Raw genomic sequence first — 8,204 nt, 5'->3', positions numbered from 1 at the left:
GAGAGAGATGGCGCTGCCAGGGCAAAGTCAGTGCAATGCTAGAAGACATTAAAAATAAGTTTACATGTCAAAAAAGAGAGGTTGGCTTTCGTGAGAGCAGCTAAGCACAGAAGCCGTGAAGACCGGAACTGCAGTTTGACTCTGCAGCCTAAGCAAGTTCCTTAACATCTGGGTCTTAGTTCTTTGAGTTTGTCCTTCTCCAATTTACAAAGAGGAAATCTGAAAGATAAAAATCTAAAGTCTTCCATATCTTATGCTATGTAACCAAGTGGGGAAAAAATGTTGTCTATAGAAAAGACAGATCCACAATGCTAACAATAAACCTCTCCTGGACTCACCAGGGACCAACATTTTATCCCGTCTGCTTTCTCTTTCCGACTCTTTCAGCTACCAACTGATGAGCTACAGAAGGAAACACATGTCTATACAATTATACTTTATTAATTCACAGATATTCCTGACATTTCATCAGTAAATATCATTCCAAATATCTCTTTAGATGAACGTTCTTCTACATCCACTACAGAACAGTAAGCACACCCAAACAATCACAACTTTGGGCCAAAATTGTACTCACAGTCCGACCTCTATAACTCTGCCCTATTTTTGTACTTGCTTAAAATTTTGGCCTTTGAGTCCATGAGATCTCAATCCTACACAAAAACTGAGGGAAGCTGGGGATGGAAAGGTGGCCCTCCCCCAGCGCAGGTACACCAGGTGCTTGTGTTTGCCAAGTGGTCAGTCCTAAAAACATACATACAAGTAACATTATACAGACCGAACAGGTTGTATTTAGGAATGCAAAGGCATATTCATATACATACATGCACACAATGACAATTAGTTAAAAAAGGAATAAAACAGAGGCCTGGGAACGAAAGGAGAATAAAGAAAGGTGTGTGGGAAGCTTGGGGGGAGGAGGAAAAGGAAAGGAGAGACACTGTGATTAAATTATCTCAAAGTTAAATTTAAAAAATTTAGCCTTTGAAATTCTTTTGGCCTTTACTATTTAAGAACATTAAACAGGGGCTGGACTGATGGCTCAGCAGTTAAGAGCACTTACTCCTCTTGCAGAGGACCCAAGTTCAGTTTCTGGCACCCGTATGGTGGTGCACAGCCATCTAGACCTCCAGCTCCAAGGGGTCCAGTGTTCTATTCTAGCCTCCAAGGACAGCAGGCACAAACGTGGTACAAAGACATACATGCAAGCAAAATACCCACACACATAAAGATAAATAAATCCCTAAAAAGCAGCCTGCTTGCCCTTGGGCTCCAGAAATCAGTTATTGAAGGATCTCTGGGAATCTCATCTGGGACAAGAGTACTGCTTCCCCCTGGGGAATTGACAGCCGAGATGTGAACATAGGTGTCTGCCCAGTGACCAAATCTCGAGATTCTTTCAACTTGAGATGAATCCTTGACCCTGCTGCCTGTGCCTGGTTCCCAGAGAAGCGGGGGATGCCACCTTAAATACCGGATTCTAATATTTACTTTCATAACTTATGTTCCCCAAGCTTCCACTTCTGCATCCATAAAATAAAGACAAACAACGCCTACTTCACAGGGTGTTTTGCTCAGGAAATGTTAGCTGAGTGAGTGAATCACTGAGCTAATTAATTTGCCGGGTAAGTGAGTCAGAGATCTTGGTTGGTAGTACTAGAAACTTGAGATAATGAACCGGGGTGGGAAGAGAATGTGCAAGCCAAGCAGCAATGAACTCAGAGCACGGAGCAGGAGGCCTGAGAGCAGGTCCAGGCACGTGGCTGCAGCCTGTGCACACACCAAGGTCTTACTGCAGGGTTGGAACACAGTGGCTCTGTACTGTCAGACACATCTGATCTGCAGGACTCTGAAGGGCTCTGCATTCCCCTGCTAAAGAGGAGAAATTGGTCCTGATCTACATGGTAAGTCTCCTGGTTTGAACAATTTGTGCGCACACCAGTGTTAATAAACTGCTGGGCTTTGAGCTGACCGTTTCTTCCACAACCCAATGAATTAGTTTTAAGCTTAGTAACTGTTTCTACCAAGAAGTTGAGTCTGAATATATACACACCAATATTTAGTGCATCCTCCAAAAGGTGAATAAATGGATGGATGGATGAATGGATGGATGGATGGATGGATGGATGGATGGACAAATAAATAGCCCAACAGAAAAAGAAGGAAGGAGAAAAGGGAGGAAGATGGGAGAGAAGTGAGAGAAGGATGGAGGGATGGAGAAGAAAGGAAGGAAGAAAGAGGACGGGAGACAAGGAGGAAGAAGAGAGCCAGGGAAATGGAAAGGAGAAGGGGGAAAGGAAAGAGGAGGGAGAAAGAAGAGAAAGTGGAGAAGGCTATATCTCAGATGGTGGACTTAGGATGAGTACATTTGAACAAAGAATTCACCCTCACACTGTCTAGCACCCAAGTCTTACAGAAAGTGTGATAGATTAGGTAATTTCAGCTTTCCTCTTCATGCCAGAATCTTATCTACAGAGACAACATGTTTCTTGGCAATGATCTCTTCGGGGAAGCTTCAGCTAGGTTTGCAGGCAAGGTGCTGCATGAGGGTGCGGTATCAGCAGAGATGGTTTCTTAGCCCCAGAGGAGAGAATCCTTGCCTGAAATACTTGTGCAGACGGTATTTTCTCTATTTCAGGGTGAGATTCCTATAGGGTTCTGGGGGTTGGAGCCAGGTGCTTCAAAGCCTCCCCTGATGTCTGGCACAGGTGCACCAGGAGAATGTGGGCACGCCCTGGAAGATGCTTGCAGCTGACTGCTCTCCAAAGCCAGCTGTGTGGAGGCCAGGTGAGGCTCCTGCCACGTCCCTGTAGTGCCACAAGTTCTGAAGGCAGGTGGACTGAGGGGTTGCACTCCAGACAGGTGGGCGAGCAGGCATTTTATTCTGGAAGGTTCAAATCCAATATGGGCTTTTGGCATACAACAGCCTCGGCAGCGAGAGCATTTGCAGAGGAAAGTGACTCTTTTCTTCTTCTGGAGAAAAAACTGAAAAGCCAATTCAGCTCCAGCACAGTGATGGGGCCTTCACTCTCTAGTGGGCTGCCTCCCAGCTGCAGAGGGCCCCCTGAAAGCAGTTTCCCTGGAGAGAGTTGGGGAAACAGCACACCAGGAGCAAAGGAAGCCAATTCTAACCTTAAAAGGAAGAGAATGAACAGAGGTAGTTAGAGCATTGACTTTGAAAACCCTCAACTTCCTTCTAAAGAATTTGAATGTGTGTGTGTGTGTGTGTGTGTGTGTGTGTGTGTGTGTGTGTGTGTGTTTAAGAGTGTGCTTGGTTTCTCATTTAGTAAGAAATACTACTGAAGATAAAAACAAAATCAGTTTGGAGGGGAGAGCAGCATCAAAGTGAAACTTCTAGAAATGTGCACGCTCTGTTTGCTCAAAATGGACCAACTCAGTTGTCCTTCATGCCAAGAGGTCTGACCCAGAGCAAGGACACACAATGGGCGTGTCCTTGGGATGTCATCCTACCCTTCACTACCTCAGACAGGTCACATCTTCCCAGACTCCCTTCTCTGCTCACCTAACTCTACCTTCTCAGGACTCAGCTGGGATCACTCAGCTTCTGGGACACCCTCCCTACTCACCTCTGCTGCTCCCACCCTCCCCACCCCTTCCCCCAAAGACCATATGAACTTCCAATGCTGCTCACCCCTTTAGCTCAGCTGTCCAAAGGGCCTGACTCTTCTTGAGGGAGCATCAGTCAACTTGATGGAAGAGATAGTAACCATGCATGTAGGCCCCATGGAAGTAGAAGTTAGACCCTGTTAAGGCAGGCCTGGGGTCATAAGCACTTTGTTCAGAAGAGCCACATCTCTTCCCCGTTCTCCCTCCTGTCTCTCTGATAGCCCTTAAGTCCCTGCTCCTCCAAGGAGCACCCAGGGCTCTGCATTCCATCCCAATGGTAGGGAACCCACATTCAGGCTAGCCTAGTGCCCAAGGACAGGGAAGGAAGAGGGTGAGGTGTAAGAAATGGGAGAAGGGGCTTGGGAGACATGCTGGGAAAGTTAGGAATTAGAGGATTAAATGAGATTAAAATATCTAGGTATGTTCCAGAGAGTTTGCTCGCTATTTTCCTCCCACCAAGTATACTGACATTCAAAGCAACCCCTGGAATGTTGATTGCTTCATTTGCGTAAGAAAATAAGAAAAAATAAAAGTATGTAAGAAACCAGGACGTGGTGCTGCACTCATGCAGTTCCCAGTATTCAGGAAGCTGAGGCAGGAGAATCACTGTAAGTTGGAGATCAGGCTAGGCTAAATAGGGAGTCTTTGCCTCCAAAACAAGGGAGTAGCTGGAACTACTTTTGCTCAGTGGTTAAGAGCACTTGCTGCTCTCCAGGAGGACCTGAGTTTAGCCTCCAGCACCCATATCAGGGAGATCAGAACCACATGCAAGTCCAGCTGCCCCTTTCTGGCCCCCTTATACATCGGCAAGAATGTATACGTACAAGCATGCAAGCACATATACACACACATAAATAAAAATAAATCTTCATAAAATATCCCACGCGGTGATGAATCATCATGCATAATAAGGGGTGGTCAATGTTATAATGGACATAATGGATCGTGTCTGAATAAGAAATTTCTTATATGTTTTAATTATTATAATATAATAAAATCTAAACATGAATATTTTTTAAACATGAATATTTTTACAAACCGTGTTTTTATGGTGTCTTCCTATTACATTTATGTCCTCGCTAAGAGATTAAAATATTCAATTACTTTTTGAAATTCATTTTGTAAGCTTGAAGTTTTCTATGAGATGGAGTGTAATATAATATAAAATACAGTTTTTGTTCCCATACTGATCCAATTAAGGACAGTAGGATCCTATGAGGCAATTCTATATCTTTATAATTTTGTTTCTAAGATTCAATCCTTTTCATGTACATGAGTATTATGAGCCCGTAGGGTTATTCTGCTCCTGATTCAAAGTCACAAACTCTACCTGTCCATATATACACAAAGGGCACACAGGGTGGGAGGAACCTATGCTGCCACCAGGGGGAGACGGAGTGCTGTGGACCATGATGAATCTGGCTGCAAACACCACAAATTTTTCGTTATTTCCTGTGTCATGGGAGCATTTACTGAAATAGTATGACGCAAGCAAGCTTTACCCTCAAACATTTAAAAGGGATTTTTGCAAGAATTTTACAAATAAGGAACATTGGAGACTCTTTCCGTTTGAATTCTCAATGTTCCCATTCTCCACAAATATCTTTGGGGAAAAAAAAAATCATGGGCTCTGTAGACTGCTTAAGTGTGAAACCCTCAAAATCTCACAGTTGTGTCTGGTAAAATGTTCTAAAGTCCAGTTTGAGGCTAGGACCCTCTCTGGGTCTTTCTCCCACCAGTAGAAGAAAGAATGATGAGAATTAAGGCTGCATCTCCATTAGCAGAGCGCTTGTCTAGCTGCACAAGGAACTGGGGTCAATCCCAGCTCCAAATAACCAGAACAGAAAGATCAGAAATTCAAGGTCATCTTTGGTTACAGTTTGAGGCCAACTGAGGCTGTACGAGACCCTGTCTCGAAGCAAAATAAAACAAAATCAAGAGCAATGAAAGGAGTTGAAGAGTAGTGGTAGGGAGGTTACAGGGAGGAGGCCGGCTATCCCAGGATGCCCGGCGCTGTTCCACACCTGCACAAGAAAACAATGCCTATTTCAGGCCCTCTTACCAAGACCTTCATTTCTTTCCATCAGAGGGAGAAATGCCAGGGCACTCCATCTGAGGAGCCTCAGGATCCACATGCAGAACCTCCCCAATCCCCAACCCCCCTCAGCTCTTCACCTTCACACCCCCACACCCCCACACCCCCACACCCGGTGTGTCTTCGCTGCTCAGCCGGAGGCAGGGACCGTGGTGGTAGCATGGTATGACCTGGTGCAGTGACAATGGGAGCAGGTGCCTCATCACACCAAACAGACAGGACCACTCAGAAGTCCGGCTCATCCTGTCACCCCCTGAGAAGCTGAAGCTGATATCTGGGTCTCCTCCACCTCCCAAATGAGACTCCCCAATGACAAGGAAATGAGAGAGAACCAGTCCCACCCAGTGAACAGAGGTTTGATCTGTGAGCCAAGGCAGCAGCTGAAGCTCCTGGCCTGATCTACTAGCCTAGCTGAAGAAATAACTTACCTCTCACCTCTCTTCAGGAAGGCAAGCATTTGTGACTTCAAATCAGGAGCAGAATAACCAGGAGAGAAGCAAGATAACTTTAAAAAGGGCAGCTCCTTGGGGCTGGGGGAGGGGGTGGAGAAGCGGATGTTAACATAATGTTTCGAATTGCTTCCCTGAGCAGTCTTTTATTCATTGTATCCATTTCACGTATCCTTTCCCACAGTCAGGCTCAGACATAATTAAGCTTTTCTCCAGGACAAACATTTCTTCTCAAGACCGCATTATCGGGCACAATGGTACTCACAAATCCCGCAGGGCACACCTGCCGCTTGCTTACAATGGAGAGAACAGGAGGACGCGTGATCTCCTCAAAAGCCAGGATTGGGTTTGAGTCACCTCCAAACTCTCCAGGAGCACAGCAGAGGCTGGCCATGGAGGCAGGCGGTGGCAGCCTGGTGGGGGCTGTCTTGTGTGCTTCAAGAAGACCAGGGCCACAGAGGGGCCGTACTGGAGCCAGGAGAGGGTGTAGACGACAAAGGAAGAAGACAGAGTGACCCGGACTAGGACAGCACCTGTATTTACTGCAGGGGAGGCGGCGGATTCCGGACAGCTGAAACCTACAGTTTACATAGAATGAACAGACTCTAATTTACAATTGTACATTGTGAGGACATATGTTAAATGAATTGCTCTTTAAGAACAGGAGTCTTAGGAAGTCAAGGCCATATTGGGCTCCTGACAGACTCTGGCTCAGACCTATCTTGGCAGACCACAAAGCAAAGGCCACCTGGATAGAGTGGCTCAAAGGTCAGGCATTCTGGGCAGAGCAGACTTTGATATTAAGGCTGTAGTGAAGAGTAGAAATCTACAGCCTTGAAGCCATTCTCCAGCACCCAGCTGGTGACCTTTGGCATGGGGACTAGAGTGGTTCTCCAGAGAAAGAGGGGTGGAGGCTTTGTTCTGGGTAGCCTCCGGCACAGGAGAGCACAGAAGGGAGCCAGTGGACTCAAAGGCAAGGGTTCACTGGTGAACCCTTGCCTAGAGAACATAATCTGTGCAGAAAGGAATGCAGAGAAAGAGAGTGAGGCAGAGAAGGAGGGGAGAGCCATATGGGAGCATGCTCACAGCCTGTCCGCAGATCTGGAGTGAGCAGGTAACTGGAGGAGGGAATGCCTTTATCTCATGACCTCTCGGTACCATCTATCCAAGCAATGCTGTAGGACTGTCCTCCCTACTACCTTGTGCTTCTTGGCTGTTCTGTCTAACTTGTAGGAAGTCAGATCCCCTCGCAACAGTGTGCAGGCAAGTGGGAATGGACAGGACGCTTCTCTCTTCTTGGGTGACTGTTAACGGTATCTCCGGCTATATTTGGGAGTCAGCAGTGATGGGAAGGTGCTGGGTTGACCCACAGAGTCTCACGCTTCTGCAGGAACTGGGACTCTCTGGAGATGAAGGCCACGAGGCCATGAGGCAGACTATGAGAGAAGCTGCCTGTTAATGAAGACCGATCAGAGCAGCTGTCCCAGGGCCTCGGTCAGAACCTAGCCAGGAGGAATGCTTCCCTGGCAACCTCTGAGAAGGTGGTTGGTGCCCAGTGATCTTCGGTTAGAAGTGGGAACCCGGGCAATGAGAGCAGACACGCAGTCAGAAATGGAGTGCTGTCCTCCACGTCCACAGAACCGAGAGCAGAGACGACTGTCAGCGCAGGGAGAACTTGTCCTGAGTTGCCCCCGTAAGTCAGGCATACTTCAAAACTCTATATTTAGAGTATTTATTTTAACACTCACAGAAATGTTATGAAGTTCCTCATGAATTTACAAAGATACGCGCACAGAGAAGACCAGGGTCCCAACCAGCGTCGATGCTGGTAAAGAGAAGAAACAGGGTTGGGATATGGGTGCCTGGCCCTAATGTTGGCACCCTTAGCTATGGAAGGCCTGATGAATGATCAAGCTTTAAGATGTAAAAATCTATAAAAGCTCTCAGGGTGAGGGGGTATCAAAAGCAAGACTAAGAAAGAAATTGTGTGTCTGTGTTCGGCTTGGCAGGGGTTATCCTTACACACTGAGCCA

At 46.6% G+C, this 8,204-nt stretch overlaps 1 long non-coding RNA gene across 1 annotated transcript; it reads right to left on the bottom strand.

Moving 5' to 3' along the window:
• Positions 1-421: 421 nt before the first annotated feature.
• Positions 422-6,934, bottom strand: LOC146894592 (uncharacterized). The gene is made up of 2 exons (XR_015737673.1): positions 6,151-6,934; positions 422-3,132 (listed from the first exon to the last, which is right to left on the bottom strand). It is a non-coding gene; the product is annotated as an uncharacterized LOC146894592 (long non-coding RNA).
• Between the last annotated feature and the right edge of the window lie 1,270 nt (positions 6,935-8,204).

Source organism: Myodes glareolus, chromosome 4 (genome assembly GCF_982192425.1).
Source record: "Myodes glareolus chromosome 4, mMyoGla1.1, whole genome shotgun sequence".
NCBI classification, from domain to species: Eukaryota; Metazoa; Chordata; class Mammalia; order Rodentia; family Cricetidae; genus Myodes; species Myodes glareolus.
This window is presented reverse-complemented; position numbering and strand designations above follow the sequence as displayed.